Source organism: Crocuta crocuta, unplaced genomic scaffold (genome assembly GCF_008692635.1).
Source record: "Crocuta crocuta isolate KB4526 unplaced genomic scaffold, BGI_CrCroc_1.0 scaffold38, whole genome shotgun sequence".
NCBI classification, from domain to species: Eukaryota; Metazoa; Chordata; class Mammalia; order Carnivora; family Hyaenidae; genus Crocuta; species Crocuta crocuta.
The window spans coordinates 2,774,806-2,792,855 of record NW_027532605.1 but is presented as its reverse complement, the minus strand read 5'-3'; the positions used below and the strand labels follow the sequence as shown (position 1 = coordinate 2,792,855).

At 46.0% G+C, this 18,050-nt stretch overlaps 1 protein-coding gene across 3 annotated transcripts in view; it reads left to right on the top strand.

Moving 5' to 3' along the window:
* Positions 1-537: 537 nt before the first annotated feature.
* The window catches only part of MYO1B (myosin IB), a 181,168-nt gene continuing 163,655 nt past the window's right edge, over positions 538-18,050 (top strand). For all 3 annotated transcript variants that reach the window (XM_077780198.1, XM_077780197.1, XM_077780196.1), the window contains exon 1: positions 538-620. The gene's annotated coding sequence lies outside the window, so the exon portion shown is untranslated. The remainder of the gene's footprint in view (positions 621-18,050) is intronic.

Genomic DNA, 18,050 nt, shown 5'->3' with positions numbered 1-18,050 from the left:
TTCTAAATTCCACAAAGAGGTAAGAGGCGGGCTGGAGTGAGAAGCTGGACGTAACTGACTCTCTGGCCCTCCAACATGCCTAAATAATATGCAAACTAATACCCCAGCACTGATCATTACCCAATGGCTGTTACTACGCTATTTTCAGATACATACGGGTATTTGATATTTCTTTTAAACTATCTTTTATTTTTTGTAGGAAAGAACTGGCTAGTGTCTACTTAGCATAATGTGAGATATTACAGATCATGTAAGTAAAAGCACACTTGGCTAGTCAATACACTTTTTCCCCCTTTCGGTCAAATTAATCCTTTCTGATATTCTTGGGTATCCAAACTTTTTTATCTAGGGCAGAAGCAACTGTTGAGAACATTCCCAGTCTTTGCTGGCATGTGCCCCCAGGCTGGCTCCTAGTCGTCATCCCTCCTGCCCTAGTTAATACATTTCTAGTTTGATGTTAGTGAATTCGGGAGTAAGAAAAGGTATAAGGGCAGTGCTCTCCGTGGGCGCTGGGCGGGGCGCCTCCTCTTNAGCAGCCGCCGCGGGAGCCCCGTCGCCTCGCAGTGGGCCGGCGCCCCGGAGCGCGAAGAAGACCGGGAGGCGGAGTGGCGCCCGGCGAGGTAGCGCGAGCGCTTTCCCCCTCACCCTTACCCTGCCCGCTCGCTCCAGCCGCGGCCCGCCTGGGGCGGTAGAGGGGGCGCCCCGCGCGCCTTTGTGCCCGAGGTCCCGGTGGCCCCGCCGCAGTCCGTGGGGCACGGGTCAGAGGGGGCTGCGGCGCTCCCCTCCCGGCGCGGCGGCGCTGCGGCCAGAACCCGCGCGTGCTGGAGGTCGCGCCCGGTGGTCGTGACTCCGCAGTCGTTTCGGGGACGGGTGGGAGAGAAGCCTTGTAAAGTCGCTCTTACTTTGCCCCATCCTCCTAGTACTGTGGGCAAAGTGGAATCCAGATCTGCCCCGTTCTTACCCACACCCCCTCCATTTCCCTGGCCCACAGCTGTTTCCTGGCCCCCTGGTTCTTTGGAAGGCCACAGGGTGGCCTCCTCCGGGAAGGAGAACGTAGGGAGAACAATGGGGGCGTCCTGGGGAGTAGGGTTCAGGTGCGGCGTGTCCTGGCGGCGGCGGTAGGGGAGAAGGGGGACCCGATGGGGCGTCCCGCTCGTGCAGCTGCGCCTTTCTCCTTTGTTCCGCCGAAGCGGAGGGGGCTGCCCCGGGTCTCGTTTCCTGCCCGGGATGGGATTGATTCACGGTCGTCGAGAGGGAAGGGGAGGGAGCGGGGCCGAATGAAAACCAGATCAGGAACGGGAGTCCTAGAGGGTGCTTTCTGGGGCGGGCCGGAGGGTTGGGGAGGCGTTGATGAGAGTGCATAGGAGAATTGATTGCAAACACAACAGTTTGTCCAGGGGCCGTGTGGGTTCCTGGAGCTTCTTTGTAATGCTTTGTTCAGGCCGTGGCCCGAGCGTTGATTGCCTCAACAAGTTGTGCACTTCCTTGAGTTCTAGGCGCTCCCAGTGTTAGTTTGCTGAAATCAAATCTCAGTTACAGTGGAAGAAGACTTTTTTGTTATGGATCAGGGTATTTGTGTGTATGTGCGTGCCGGTGGATCTGTGTGTGTAGCCAGTGGATAATTGGCTTGAATGGGTAGGAGGCAAACTGCAGACAATTGGTTATGACATAGAGTAATTTTCTCCATTGTAATATAATATATAACAATTTTCCAGGAATGTTTGAGGGGAAACCACTATAAAACTAGACATTGCTAAATAAATTAATCAGATTATGTAACACTTGAGTTGAAACACCCTTTTGCAGGCTTTCCCAGAAAACACTCCCCACACACATCAGTGTTTGGAGTTTGAGTTGAGAAGCCTCTGCTTCGGTGCCTTCACTGCCCCACTGTGGGCCACCTGGAATAAGAAAAAGAACTCTTAACCGTTATGGTGAATGGGAATTTTTGTTTCTTCTTTTTTAGGGGGAGGTAGAATTAAATGTAGTATGTTGGACATTTGTTGAGTAGACCCTCTTCTAGATTGGAATCAAGAAACCCGGGAGGAAAAAAGGTTGAGCTGCTGAGGGAGCCAGGGGGCACTGGACGGGGAGTGTTGTTTGAATGGGGGTATTCCAGGCAAACCTGTTTTGGGAGGAGGCTGACATTTCCAGGCATTCATGGGTCGTGTCTATGGGACAGTGGTGGAAGGATGGCAGAGTTGGACTGAGAGTTAGAATTAACCGTGCGGGTAGGGGCGCCTGGGTGGCTTAGTCGGTTAAGCGTCCGACTTTCGCTTAGGTCATGATCTCGCGGTTCGTGGGTTCGAGCCCCGCGTCGGGCTCTGTGCTGACTGCCAGCTCAGAGCCTGGAGCCTGTTTCAGTCTGTGACTCCCTCTCTCTCTGACCCTTCCCTGCTCACGCTGTCTCTCTCTCTCTCCTAGAAATAAATAAAACATTAAAAAAAAAAAAAGAATTACCGTGCGGGTAATTGAGGAGACATTCCCAGGTATAGTAGTCTGGCTGCAGGCAGGGGCGGCAGATGACCCAGTGCTGTGTCTTTGACAGCTCCAAGGACCCACTGGTAAGCCACCCCATTGGGCATTCATTTTAGGACAACCAAGTTTGAAAGCCTCTTAACCTTAGCAGGGGAATTAGGAGCTTACTCCAGGGGGAAAATATGTTTCCTGCCCACTAAGTGGTAATGGAAAAGAGCTGTGCAAGCTGCTGCTGACGGTTTGTCTTTTTCACGGGGGTGGGGGGAGGACATGTGGTCACATTTTCAGGCCAGGCTGAGAAGCAGTGGGACTTGTCCTCAGGAGCCATTCTGATGTGAAGTTGAAGTGGGATGCTGTCCAGCCATCAAGCTGTTTGTTGTTACAACTAACACACTGCCTGGCAAAACATTGTGCCACGGGCAGCAAACAGAGGGAACAGAGGGAGACTCCTTCCTTATTGTTGTGTTGCCATTTTGGACTTTTCGCGTGTGCCGTGGATAGCTTTGTAAAGTGTAGCGCCGTTGGATGCCTCCCAGCTACTCCTTGGAATATACATTAACAACAAGCAAAGCGTGAGACTGTGTTAACTGTTGCTGGGGACGCGGGGTGGGGGTAGCGGGGTTCTCTTCCATAGCTTGTCTCTGGCCAGGGCTCTCCCCATGGAGCCCTTTTTGTGCCTGAGGCTGACTACTGGCTGCACCCCCTTCATGGGATGGGATGAATCATCACTTTGTCAAGCCTGGTGTTAAAGCCTGACTCTCCCTGGTTGCTGCGCGAAGTTATGCAAAGCAAGGAGGAGCTGTGGATGTCAGTGGGGAAGGAGTGGGGGGGTAGGAGTGGTTTGGCTAAGAAGGCATCCTCAGAGTGTAAGATCCATGTTTTTAGCATTTGTCCTTCTTTTTGGTGAGACTCTCCCCGCCTCCCCTTTCCTTCTACTATTTTTAATAGCTGGATATTTCGATTTTAATTAAATAGCCTAATAGTAATTGTTACTATAGCTTAGTGTTTACCATGTGTGATGGGTTTTGCATCACACACACATAACTCTACGAATCCTTAGAACTTGATAAAGTGGGTGTTGTACCCATTTCACAGTTGAAATGAAGTGTAGGGAATTCAGTAGCTTGCCTCTTACCCCCTACTTGTGTAGGTAACCAGTAAGTGGTGGAGGGGGAATTTGAACCGCGATGTCTGATTCTGAAGTCCACACTCTTTTAAGTAGACACTGTATGGTGTGATATCTGTTAACGATAGGAATAACAACAGTTTGACTCTGTGATTCGCCTTTTGCAAGTTTCATATCACTTTCATATATATTATCATAATTGATCCTTTGGGAAACCTCTGTGAGATAGCTTTGGAAGGCACAATTAGTGACATCACAACTCTTTAAACTGTGTTGTTAAAAAGCTTTATGCTGTGTGATGGCCTGTGTGACTAAGGTTTAAGTGAAGGAAACTTTATTTTTAAAAAGTTAGGCTGCCAACATTTAAAAATACCGTGTTCTTTTTTGGAGACATTTAAAAGTGGTGGAATAGAATAGATCTTACATAGAGTTTAAGCATTTTATATTTATTGAAATCCATTTTAGCTCCTTTTATCTTACAGCCTTTTCATAGAACAGCACACTTTGGAGACCCGATGCCAGAGTGTCTTTTTAGAAGAGAAATAAGGAGGGAAGGAATGTGATTATGAAGAGGAAGTGGGGCATCAGAATTGGAAACATACGCAGCAGCAGGCCGTACATTTTCCCAGCACATGCTTTCGGTCCTGGCAGGCGCCTGTTACAGAAGACATCCTTCCTCAGGGAAGTGTCGAGGGCCCTTCTTTACAATACCTCTGAGATCATCACATTTCTGTGCTCATGGGAACACATATTCCTGGGATTTCTGTGCTCATCCTTTCCCCTCAGGGGAAGCAAACAAGCTTAGTGGTCAGTGTGAGAAGGGAATGCCAGCGGTATCCAGTCCTTGGGGTGGAATGGATAGCGGTCGTGGGCAGGAGGCACCTGACCTTGACCCAGGAGTGACCACCAAGTGCAGGAGCGGAATGGAATTTAACCCTTAGCATCACCAATTGCTTATGGATTTCTCGGAATGCTCCTGGGCAAATGGAAAAGTCAATATTGGTTTTGTTTCTAAGATAAGACTGTGAAGACTGAGAGTTCTACTCACTCGTGTAATTATTTCAAGCTAGGAAGTAATTAGCAGTCTTTAGGGACTTTGGTACAGGCGTGGCAACTTTTGTCCCCTCTTGTCATTAAATTCCCCTCCGCCAGTTGTTTAAAGGGAGGCAGACAAGAGGTCTGCTGAGCACCTTCAACTTAGCTGCTGAGCAGGATGAAGGATGCTCAGTAGCATCTTGCACCTATAACCTTTCGTGGGTGTCTTTTCAGTTGTCAGTGCCTTCTTCATCCATTCATATTTTATGAAGCACATGGGTGATGGGAGGCCATGCATTAAAAAGCAATAAAGGAAATCCATTGTGCCTCCAAGGGCACACAGCAGGGCACGTCACTATGCCCAGAGTGGATGTTGGTGACATGAAGAAAGTGACTATGACAGCTGTGGTGACCAGGGCCACACTGGCACTTGCTGCCAAGACAGAAGCTAAAACAAAAGCAAGAGAGTGAGAGGGACCCTGAGCACAGCGCCCGCTTCTTCTTTGTCCGAGGTTTCATTTCCTCTAGCCTTTGATGGTGTGGAAGGGGTTGGGTCTCTGAAGGTTGGATTGGCTGGGATGTTAGGAAGCCGCATCCTGGAGGAGAGCTTTGGGGATCCTTTTGTGGGTCCTGAGGGTGTCTCAAGTGCCCTTCCATGCGGGAAGGTGGTGACCTGCGTGGTTGGTCCTGGCGTATGGTGGGACCTGGTGCCTCCCGCTTTCTTCCCCTCACGCCTGCCTGTGTCCGTCCTCCTTCTGTGTTCAGTCTGGCTGGCGATTCAGCCCCCCTGAGGCTGTTCATGGACTTTAGCTGTATTTGCCTTGTGGCCAGGAAGTGCCACGTCCCCGAAGAATGAAGCATTCGTATTTTGTATGACAGTCATTGCTCTTGGTGAAGTGTTGGGTGCTTTCTTTGTGTCAGGCCTCTNGTGCCACGTCCCCGAAGAATGAAGCATTCGTATTTTGTATGACAGTCATTGCTCTTGTTGGTGAAGTGTTGGGTGCTTTCTTTGTGTCAGGCCTCATCCTGGGTACTGTGTACAGCTGGTCTTGTTTAGTCCCCCTTGCTCTCCTTCAGTAGGAGAGATTTGTGGATGAGGGAACTGAGTAATTTGCCCAGGAACTGTGCTTCCCAGAGCAACATGCTGCCTCCTAGTGCAGTGTTCTCTTTGAAGCTTTGGCCCTCCCCCCCACCCTCCCCCCCCCTTTTTGAAGTTTATTTATGTACTTAGAAAGGAGAAGGGGCAGAGGGAGAGGGAAAGAGAGAGAATCCTAAGCAGCCTCCAGACCGCCAGCATGTAGCCAGATACAGGGCTCAAACTCATGAACCAGGAGATCATGACCTGAGCCCAAATCTAGAGTTGGACGCTTAACCTCCTGAGCCACCCAGGAGCCCCGCGTTGGGCCACTTGTGAGGAGTGTAAGGAGTTGGAGGGAGGCCCTGCCCTGACAGTCTCTCCCTCTCGCCTTGCTTCCTGTGTCAGCTGGAGTCAGGGTTCCTCTGGATGTCCTTGGCCAGTCCAGAGCTGGGCGGTTCGGTCGAAACGCTTCTCTGTTTCTCCTTCTTTTCTGGAGATTGTGCTTGGCTCTCCCATTGTGCCTCATTCTACCTCAAATGAGGGCGACTTGGTGAACAGGATTCAGCCTGCTGGTGAGGACCCATTCCTTGCCTGGGGATCTGTCTTACTGTCTCCTGGCACTTCTTTATCTGCAGGAATTAGACGGCCATCTGGGACTTTCCGGGGCTTTGTCTGGTCTCTGGTCTCTAGTCTATCCAGAAGCAGCATGTGTGCTGCTGGGCAACCGGTTGGATTTCAGGGTCCTATGTATCTGAGTGGAAGGGTGTGAGCACCACTGCCAAGCTGGGGCTGAGGGCCTAAGACTTGGGACAAGGTGGGGAAGAAGAAGGTTGATGTGGAATTTATATTCTTCCAAGATAGGCTGTTTCAGAAGTTGAAGTCTGGAGAAAAGTGAAAATGGACACTCTTCCTTTGCTTATCAGATAAACAACACTGAGCTTCTAAAAATACCAGGTACCTGGCTTTCCTTGATAGTTTGAGAGGCCAAAAGGAAGCCAGGTCTGTGCCTTCCAGGGACTTTCCCACCAATCCTGGGTAAACTCAGGAGGCTTTGAAAATGCACGGATGGCTTCATTTTGCTGTGTTAAAAATGAAAATACAATTCAAAATGGTACCTTGTGTGTTTTTAAACTTGTTAGAGAGAAAAGAGAGGAATTTGACATCCTTAAAGAGATTTTCAGAAATTGAATGGAAAAGACAATGGAACAGGTTGTTAACTATTGGCTTTTGTTAACAGTGTGTGTGCGTGTCATTTCCCTACTGATTTTCACTAGTTGCATGAAAGTAGTTTTCATATACTTCAATCAAAACAAACAACAACAACATCTTGGTTTTTTCAAAAACTTTTCAACCTTGATGGAAAGATCCTTGCTAGCCTGCTTGCATTTTCCATCGTACCTCTCTTCTCTCTTCTCCCTGAATGCTGCTTCCTTTTAAGTTCTTTATTATTACACCCTACAGCGCTACTTGCAGTTCTTAGCTGATCTTTTTTTTCCCTTGAAAGTACTTTAGAAGGATCATCACGATTTTATTCATTTTAGAACCCCAGGCTAAATTATTTTAGGAAAAGCTTAACTTTTTAAAAAAAACTTTAAAATTTATTTATTTTTGAGAGAGAGAGAGAGAGAGTTTGTGTTCACACAAGCAGGGGAGGGATAGAGAGAGGGAGACTGAATCTGAAGCAGCTCCAGGTTCTGAGCTGTCTGTACAGAGCCTGATGCCGGGCTCGAAACCACGAACCACGAGACCATGACCTGAGCCAAAGCTGGATGCTTAACCAACTGAGCCACCTGGGTGCTTCAGGAAAAGCTTAATTTTTATAAACCCTGGGCTGAGGTCAGCGCTCATGGCTAGTGCTTTGTAGGCACCCTGCTTAACAGTTGTAATAAGCTGACCACAGTTTTGATCTACCCTTGATGTGGTGAGCCATCTAGGAAAAAGTTCTCATTTGCCTGAAATCCTCAGGGTGTTGAGAGGTATTCATAAAAACATATGAATTGTCACATTGGGTCAGATTCAGGCTTCTGCTCTGTGTAGCAGTGGAATACTAAGTGTTCTGTGACAGTTGGGGAGAGGGCCGGAGTTAGACCTCATAGCTTCGTAGGTTTCATGGATAACTCTTAAATATCTCTAATTGCATGATCTCTTAAAAACCTCCCATTCGTATATTTAAATTCATATATTCAGATTCTTGAATTGTTTATTTTTATTCTGTATTCTATACATTTCACACCTTTAAAGGTAGAACTTGATAGTATTGGTATTTTGACTCCCAAGTGCCCCAGTTTTGGAATGGTAGAGTATTAATGTTAAAAGAGCCTAAAGTTCACCATTGTAACCTCTTCGTTGTATCTGAGACCTGCTGAGGCTCATGAAGTTGACCTGGAACAGATCTGGGAACTTGACCATAGTCTCCTTTCTCCCGTTCCCTTCCTTCCCCCTTCCCCCCCCCCCCCCCAAGAGCAAGTGGGAGAGGGGCAGAGAGAGAGAGGGGGGCGGAGAGAGAATCCCAAGCAGGCCCTACACTGTCAGCACAGAGCACCAGGTAGGGCTCGAACTCATGAACTGTGAGATCATGACATGAGCTGAAGTCAGATGCTTAACGACTGAGTCATCCAGGTGCCCTTTGACTGTAGTCTTTTAACTTCCTGCTGTTTTCCTTCTAGGGGAATACCTCACTGTCTCCCCAAGTCCATCTAAATTCAAGCTCAGTACTCATTACCTAATAGTTGATCCTCTTTTGACTTCGCCGTTTGTGCTGATAGCGTTCCCGTCATCATCTGGACTTGGGGTTCCAGAAGCATTCCCTACTTCTCTACTTTCTGTGGCCCATCCATTCAGTTGTTATGTTTGGTTGATTATTCCTTTACTTTTCAAATCCTTAAGCTTCTGCTCTGGCTCAGGCCTCTAAAATGCTGAGTTGGTAGAATGTAGCAATTACCAAAGTGGGTTGTTCCATAAAAAGTAGGTTGACACAAAAAATTCCATAAAGTGAGTATATGTGTACTGTCGTAAAGGGTTCCTTGGAGAAGTAGGTGTTGGTCCAATATTTTAAAGAGGTTTAAATGGGCTTCTTTGCAGAAAGACTTATTATGGCTTTTCATTTGTGATTGTGGATGGTGACTATCCAAGAGAGCTACAGTATGCACGTGTCCCCGTTGTGTGACCCCTGAACCACTTCTGGCAGGGACCATTATTTGATAACCCTGCTGTATTTACTTCCCAGTACCATTTCTAGAGCCATTACCAGCTGACTTTCTAGGAGAATATGTATGCGATTGGTGCGAGCCACACTTGGTTCACTCTCAGATGGGTCTTAAGCCTTTTGATCTCCTTATTCTCCTGGATCTTTCCTTCACCCTGGAAGCCCCTTTCCATCTGTTACATGTCTCTCATAACCCAGGTTTGTTCTCATCTTTGTCAGTTTCCCCCATACTTTTGCTCTCTGAACTTAGAGCATTTACTGTTTCACACCTTAGAACAAAGAGAAAATAAGTAAAACAGTCAAAATATTAAAAGTAATGTTGCATACCTCTAATAGTTAAATTACTGGAATTCGCAAAAATGACATTTTCCGTATTTGTGTCTGTTGATGTTTCACACACACGTTACACTCTTGTCTCTTTCTCCATACTGGGGAGTGTTTACATTAGCCAGACATGTGGCTTTAAAAAATTTTTTTTTGTGTTGTTGTTATTACATTGCATTTATATAGCATGTGGGGAGTATTGACATCTTTAGGGCTTCATGGCTTACCATCTGTGAACTGATACACCTCTCTATTTATGTCTTTTATGTCCTTCAATGAAATTTTATAATTTTATGTCTAAAACTCTTAGGTCTTCTCTTAGATTTGTGCCAACATGCTTTATGGTTTTTGTGGTCTGAGAATGGATTTGTGTCTCATATTTCTGATTGGTGTTGCTGGTGTACAAGAATGGCATTGACTTTGCGTTTGTTTATAGATTGGTCTTGACTGATCAAGTTTCCATTTAAACTTGTGTTTGTTCTTAAAGCCTGAAGTTGGGTGGCTTACCTAATAGAACACAAAATACAACCTGTAATGGAAATGTCACACCATTCACTCCACTTTTAAAATGACTGCAGTGCTTTTAGAAGTAAGGGGAGGTGACTTTTTAGTTCTTTAGTGTATACATGTGTTCATTCGTCAGATGTTTGGGTGTTTATTGTGTGCCCGATGCTGGACTAGACGCTGTACTAGCCGTTAGTGGTGGTAGCGCAGGTATGGTTTCCGCTCTCCTGGTGTATGAGGGGAGAGAGACGTTGCAGAAATGATCACAGATATTTATGGCATATTTATGAATTGTGATGAGTGCTGTGAAGGAAAAGGACAGGGGGCTGTGAGAATAAGAAAGGCTGGGAGAGGGGACATTAGATGAGGCTCCAGGGAGAGCCTATCTGAGGACACGGACGTTCGTGCAGTGATCTTGAGAATGAGTCGGTGCTGGACAAAGAGAAGCCTGAAGAGCTTTCCAGACCATGAAAAACAAGCTCGGAAGTCCCAAGATGGGGCTCTGCTGTTAATGATAGATTGATGGAAATGTTAGTAATCAGTGACTGAAATCAAGTTATTGCCTCTTAGTAAATCATCACGATGGTGGTATTCAGTAGTGTGTAAATTACAATGACATGGGAATATTTATTTTTGGTCAGTTTGTTCCCCTTCCTCCTCAAATGAAAATGCTCAAGGGGTGCCAGGGTGGCTCAGTTGGTTGAGCGTCCGAATTTGGCTCCGTCATGATTTCACAGCTCATGAGTTCAAGCCCCATGTTGGGCTCTGTGCTGACTGCCTGGAGCCCTGCTTTGGATTATGTGTTTCCTCTCTCTCTGCCCTTCCCCTGCCCGTGGTCTGTCTCTGTCTCAAATATAAATAAACATTTAAAAAAAAAAAAAAAGAAAATGCTCAAGTGAAGAGAGCTTACCACCAAGATGTGGTTTGAACTGGCCTCCTGCCCACCCTCCATCTCCAGTCCCCCATCTGAGTGCCGTCATTACCCTCACGTACTGGCATCTGCTGGAAACAGCAGAATCCTGCTCAGACTTCGCTCTTGCTCTGAGTCTGGAGAAGCCCTCTTCCCTTCCTGGGAGAGGTTTGGAGCAGGGCCACCTTTGGCTTTTTCAGTAGCCAAGCCCTTTCACCCCTCTCTGGCCCCTTCTCCAAATACACACTGAAGGCTTTGGGGGAGGTGGATGGTCCTGTGAGAGTTACACACTCCTCAGCCCACCTAGACTAATTGCTTTTTGGTCATTGAAGCTTTGCGCCTGGGGCAGGTGTGACTGAGTCTGGTTCTTTCTTATATGCCTCAGTGGGAGGCAATGTGGTATAGTGGTGACAGGCTGGTTCTGGAGAAAGTATTGGTTTGGAGACTTGGCTCTTCTGCTTAATAGTCCATGGCGTTGGGCATGTAGCTTAATTTGTCTGTGCCTCGGTTTTCTCATCTGCAAAATGCACGTCATAATAGAGCCTTCTTTTGGGGGTTTGTAGTAAGGATTCAACGTGTTAACGCATGCATGTGTCTCGAATAGTGTCAGACACAGGCATCACTCCGTGTAAAGGTTACTTCCTACTCCTTGGTCTTCCCTGAAAATGGATTCCTGGAGTTCTTCCTCCTCCCTGCCAGACACTCAGATCTTTGAATCCAAGCAGCACATATAATTTATGATTTGATATGGGACTCTAGTTACTCCTGAAAAATAATTAGGAGTAAAGATGGCAAAGAAATGAACCAAAATATCAATAGCGATTTTGTTAGTGGCGTAGATTGCGGTGACTTGCTTTTACCCCTCTTACTTTACACACTTTCTATAGTCTGGTTATGTTACTTCTCTACAGATAATAATATAATAACATCTTATGGGAAAAGGCCAGGCTGGCACTTAAGCCTAGTGGTTCCTTAAAGCAGGGCAGAAAAGGAGGGGCATCTGGGTCCTGCCTGCTCAGATTGCTTTGACATGTGGTGGAGCACCTTCCCATTTACACCTATGGGGTATTCAAGTCTTCAGAAGTTAGAAGGTGGGGGGTGTGGTTCCCCTTGAAAAGAAGCTCTTCATTCTTTGTTTCTTCTTCTGTTTTTCCCTTTGTGTTCCATCTTGAGCTCCCTGAGCAGGCCTCCAGCCATCTGTTACTCAGTCTCTTTTGGGCTCCCCTCCCCCTTGAACATGTTCTTTTTAACCCATCCAATCGTTCTTCTTTACTTGCTGTCATGCAGTAAAGGAGATGCATACATTTCTACAATTCAAAGAGTAATTTTTTCTTTATTTTTAATCGTAAAACTAAATAGCTTTTTGCCTTCAGAAATCTAAATTGAGTTACTTTTTATTTACTCACACCCGTAGTTGATTGATTGACTTTCTGAGTCACTAAGCTCTAGGGGCCAGAGGGGGATCTGTGCCTCCTGAAAGCACCAGGAATTATGGGGGATTGGGAGTCTGAAAGGAAGGGAAGATTGAGGGGATGCAGAAGTTAAGATTTTCCTCATTCCCTGTTTTTCGTAGGGTGATCTCTATTGTTACTATTTCATTATGTGTCAGAGTTTTTAAACATTTCCAAACTGGAAGAACAGAATTCTGGAAGATTACCAAGATGCATTTTTGCAAAGAAGACTTTGCCAAATCTGACACATTTCCTCAAAGGTCTGTTGCTTTTAATTACTTTTTAAAAAGTTCAGCAAGCTTTCCAGTTTTCCTTTCATGCTCTCTTGTATAATTGTAAGTGGAGAAACGGGCTTTCCTGCTAAGTTTGTTTTATCTGCAGGAATTTAGTAAGCAGGGGTATTCTCTAAGTATCTCAAAATAATACTGACCACAGATTTCAAAGAGCGTATGACAGCCATGGAGTGGAAGAGCTACTTCCTTAAGAAATATTGCTAATTTCAGTGAGATTTCACAGTTGAATGCAAAATCTAGTTGAGGGGATTTAATGAGGTGATGCCTTCCCCTACTATATTTCACAATTTATAGTGTTTTTCATGTCTCACCAAAAATGCCCAATTTGAATGTAACATAAATATTTATGAGCATTCTTTCTGTGCTGTAAGGAAGTCTGGTACAATTACAGTAAAATCTAGATTTATAGAATGGGTATAACCAGGAGTTAGAATTTATTTTCAAAAGGATTCATCATAGGAATCCTTTAAATTAGAAACGTGACATATATGACTTGAGTAGGGTAGTGGTCGGAGAAGGTGTGTACGTACGTGGGCCCATGCAGTGTGCCAGGTTTTCACAGACTCACCCAGGTGTGCGCATAATTTTGTATATGTTTGTGGCTGTTGCCTGTTTCATTTCATTTATACCAAAACGTGGAGGGGGAGGAATTTGTTGGGTTTTTTGGTATAAGGTGTACCAGGAATGGGGTATGAGCATTGAAGAAATAATGGTGAAACTGCCCGCCCACTCCTAATCCTTGGCATTTGTTGCTTATTTGGAAAACAAAATGGCATAAGTAAAATGTTAAAGGAAACTTGTACCCATTCACATTCTTGGAAGGGGCCCGTTTTCTGTCTCATTGACTCCAGGGTGGAATAGTTGACACCTTACGGGAGAAATGCCCCTCTTTCCCTGGCACACAGGTAGGCAGATGTTTGCTAGGGAGGTGGCCTCACCTGTGATTTAGCTTCCAGCCTCACACCTGCTCTCTTGGCTGCAGCTGTGCATGATGGTCTTTACTAGAATACTTAATTACCATGGCAGACGTGGGGAGCTCCGTTCCACAGCGGTACTGCTATTCACAGGTCCAGTTGGATTTCTTGGAAGAATTAATCACTTTTTAGAGGATCTTCTGCTGAGGGCTACAAGTATAATAGGATTTAAGAGGACACTTTATTGAATGGAAGTTTGCACTGGATATTGTAACAGATGCAGTGTGGAGGTGGAGCGACAGACAGCTGAGGGGAGATTGGTAGTAAACTTCCCATTTACCCTGAAGCCAAGCAATTCACAAAATCCAAGATTGCTAGAACTCTCATTTGGACATTCTGTACTAGAGCATCATCGTAAGAACATTACACAGAGTTTGGAAAATGGAGCTAAAAAAGACACTTCTTGAGCCAACTACTCTAAACTATCAACTATAGTCACTTCTGAGTAATCCTTTCCAAACCTTTGATATATATGTTTAAGATCTATACTGCTGCCTAGTTCTTGAAATAAATTTTATAATTTGTGTATTATTCCATCGAGTACTATAAGGTCCCCGAAGAGGTTTTTTTTTTTTTTTTTTTAGCTTAATTTTTGAGAGAGAGAGGAGGGGCAGAGAGAGAGGGAGAGGGAGAATCCCAAGCAGCCTCCACACTGTCAGCACAGAGCCAGACGTGTGGCCCAAACTCATGAATCGTGAGATCATGACCTGAGCTGAAGTCCGCCGATGCTTCAGTGACTGAGCCACCCAGGTGCCCCTCGCCAAACATTTACTGTTGGGCTTTTGGGTTGCTTCCACCATTTTGCTGTGGTAAATGATACTGTGATAAACACTTTTGTACATATAATGTTCTCTGTATTTTGGATGCTTTCTGACAGTAGATGTTGAGAACAAGCTGATTGGATCAGACACTGTGGTGAACATTTCCATAGCTGATGTGTGGGATGGCTCCTCGGATTCGGGCCTGTGAGAGGTCGTGAATGGCTGGCACACACAGGCCCACAGGGGGATGGGTTCTGTTTGGGGTATGGGGCCTCCTCAGGGCAGTGTGAGCTCAGCTCAGCAGACCGCTGGAGTCCAGGGCCTGGAGCTCAGGGACAAGCCAGGGCCCGAGGTCCAGATGGAGGATCACCAGCGTGGTGGAAGATGTTAATTAAGATTGCTTGGGGAGTGGAATGAGAAGAGAAGAAGGGGGATGTTAGAACTCTGGTGAACATTATTTTGTGATAGGCAGAGGAAGGAGAGGCCATTAAAGGAGAATAAGGAGTGAGGCGGGTAGGAAGTGGGCAACAGCCAGTGGTAGCTAGGGCAGGAGTGCGTTTTGGGGAGTGAGGTGGGCAACAAACAGGTGGTGACATTTTATCTGCGGCTGTTTTGTTGGTGTGTGCCAAGTAACGGGTAGCAAGTGTCAAAGGCAGGCCTCGTCAGAAACCTGAGGTGTAGAAGAAGAGACTGGAAGTAGTCAGTTGCCAGAAGGGACTGTAGGATGGTTTATTAGTCTGCCAGGGCCGCCGTAATAAAATACCACAGACTGGGTAGTGTAAACAACAGAAAGGTATTTTCTCACAGTTTTGGAGGCTGGAAGTCCAAGAACAGGGTGTCGGCAGCTCTGGTTTCTTCCGAGGCCTCTCCTTGGCCCCCTTCTCTGTGTCCTCATGTGGTTGCCCCTCTATCTGTGTCTTCTGTGTCTCCGTCTTCTCTTATAAGGACACCTGTCATATTGGATAAGGGCCCACACTAATGGCCTCATTAAAAAAAAATTTTTTTTAATGTTTATTTCTGAGAGAGAGGGGGGGCAGACACACACACACACACACACACACACACGCACACACACACACAGAATCTGAAGCAGGCCCCAGGCTCCGAGCTGTCAGCACGGAGCCTGACGTGGGGCTCCAGCTCGTGAACTGAGAGATCATGACCTGAGCCAAAGGTGGACGCCCAACTGACTGAGCCCCCAAAGGCCTCATTTTAACTTAATCACCTCTATACAGACTCTGTTTCTAAATCCAGTCTCATTCTGAGGCCCTGGGGGTTAGGGTTTCAACATATAAATTTGGAAGGGGGACGCAATTCAGCCCCTAACACGTAGATTCAGGTCTGATGACCCACATGTTTCCCTCCTTGTTCTGTGCTCCCCATCTTCCACACGGTTGATCATCTGCGCCTCCTTGTCACAGTCACCTCTTGGCTTTGGTGACCTGCGCTCCTCTGGTCTCACCCCGCAGCTCCTCCTGACCCTTTGGTGTCTAGGTCCTGCAGGCTTTGGGTCTTGGCCCTCTTCTACTCAACTGCAGCTTCTCATCTTGTAGCAAAGTATTCATTCTTCCACGCATCAGATTAACTCTTCTATTATTTTGATGACGTTTTATCTGATGCGAAGACTAAACCACTTTGTGATTTAGTCCTGTCCTCATGGTCGCTTATCTCACAGTTAAAAAAAAAACAGTGAAGGGCGCCTGGGTGGTTCAGTTGGTCAAACATCTGACTCTTGATTTTGGCTCAGGTCATGATCTCACAGTCATGAGGTTGAGCCCCCTGTCAGGCTTTGCACTGAGCCTGCTTAGGATTCTCTCTCTCTGCCCCCCTCCCCGGCTCATGCATACTCTTCTCTCTCTCTAAGACAAAAAGGTGGGAACACTGATTTAGGTCAGGGTTCAGGAACACTTTATATTTGAATACACCTCAAATTTCACAAATTAATGTTTTCACCCTAGGGTTTGGTTTTGGGTTCATTTCTTTGCAGGAGCCTACCTTGGTTAAATAAGACCAAGTGGGTCGCTATCCCGGTAGAATCTGAGGCAGAATTATTTTGGCAGGTATGGTATGACTGCCTTGTATTCTCCAGATGTTTTTTTTGTTTTTTTTTTGTTTTTTTTTAATTAAAGCTGTAGAGGTTAAGATTATTGTATTTGATGCTGAGGAGGGAGCCTTCACACGCATATTGGTTAAGGATCTGAGGTGGATTTGTGAGTAGGGTATTCAAACTATGGTTGGTTGTTTTGGGGTTTCTGGTGTGTATGTGTTTACACAGTGTTTCTTTCAGCAGTCTGTTGAAATATGTCAATAGGATTTCTACACGAAAGTTCATCTTTTTATTGACAAGGCTGAGTATCAGACTTCTAAAAGTATACAAATCATGGATAGATTTACTATTTGGCTACCTAAAATAGAAGCACCCAGATTTTGCTGGGCAACCTTGAGAGGAACATTTATCTCTGTGGACAGTTTTAAAGAAGTATATAATTTTAAAGTATGAAACTCAAATTTAGTTTTTAATGGTAACTTATGTGTTTACTCTGTCTTTAAGAGCAAGGTTATGGAATGACATGTGACCTTGTCCTCTTGACTCTATGTCTGGTTGTGGGTTTGAAGTGTCATTTTTGTGCCTTCTTACATGACTTAAGCACTTCTGACTGTACATTTGGGACTGAAAAAAATATGGCAGTTGGATATAGTTTTGAGACAGTAGCCAATATTTTAACCTGGTAATCTGATAGTACTATTCATTCTTTTAATTTTCTAGGCTCACAGCTTTAGAAAACAGTCTAGGGTCTTAGTGACCTCCGGACTTGCTAGATGAGTTGGTGTTCTTTTTCTCTGGAAAATATATCAACTGCTGCCCAGAACACGCTAAATGAGTAGAGCCAGAGGGCTACCCTGTAGTATGTTCTTGAGTTTCTGTTCCTGCCAGTGGGGGTGTGTGCATATCCAGACTCAGCTGTGCTTTCTTTCCCCCAAACCTTATGCCCGTTGTACTTACTACTCTATAACATAATGATTTTAAATATATGTGCAAAAAGAATTACTGTTTTTGTGAACATTTATTTGAATTCATATGAATGCTTTGGAGACCACCTGATAAAAGTTTCTAAAAATGATTGCAGCCGATTTAAGAGTGGCTGAGGTTACTGTATAGGATTTGGGGAGTCCTGAAAGAACAGTATTCCCACTAATATTGCCAGCCATTCAGGATAGGTGGGTTGAGTTGTGATCATGTAAAACCCAAGAATCTTGGGGCGCCTGGGTGGCTCGGTTGTTTACGTGTCTGACTCTTGATCTCGGCTGAGGTCACGATCTCACGGTTCGTGAGGTCGAGCCCCGTGCCGGGCTCTGCACTGACAGTGCAGAGCCTGCTTGGGATTCTCTCCCTCTCTGCCCCTCTCTTACTTATGGTCTCCTTCTCCCTCTCTCGGAGTAAATAAGTAAACTTAAAAAAATAAGTAAAAGATAAAACCTGGGAATCGTAGTGGCCCAGAGCAGTAATTGATGCTCACACGGTGTGTCCACTGTAGGTGGGGTTGTGGCTGCGGTCCCTGTCGCCTCACCCATCTTCTGCCCTCCGGGACAGAGTCTGACCGAGCAGCGTCCTCTGCAGTGTTGCTGGTTCCTGGGCTGGAGGGGAAGACAGCCGGGAGGGAGGTATGACTGCACACCTGCGTTCAGCGAGGCGGGGTGTGAAGCTTTCCCACGGGAGGAGTGTTGAGCATTTGTCAGGAGTAATGTGGTCTACCCCCCGGTGTTGCCCTGGTGTCTTTGCAGCCTCACCATTTCTTTACAGAAATTAGATCAAGAGGGTGGTGCCATGAGACGGCTTCTCAAAGAAAGTACCGCTGTGTTACTGCAGTTAGTGGACCGACTCCAAGAAAAGGCCTCAGCGTTACAGCAAA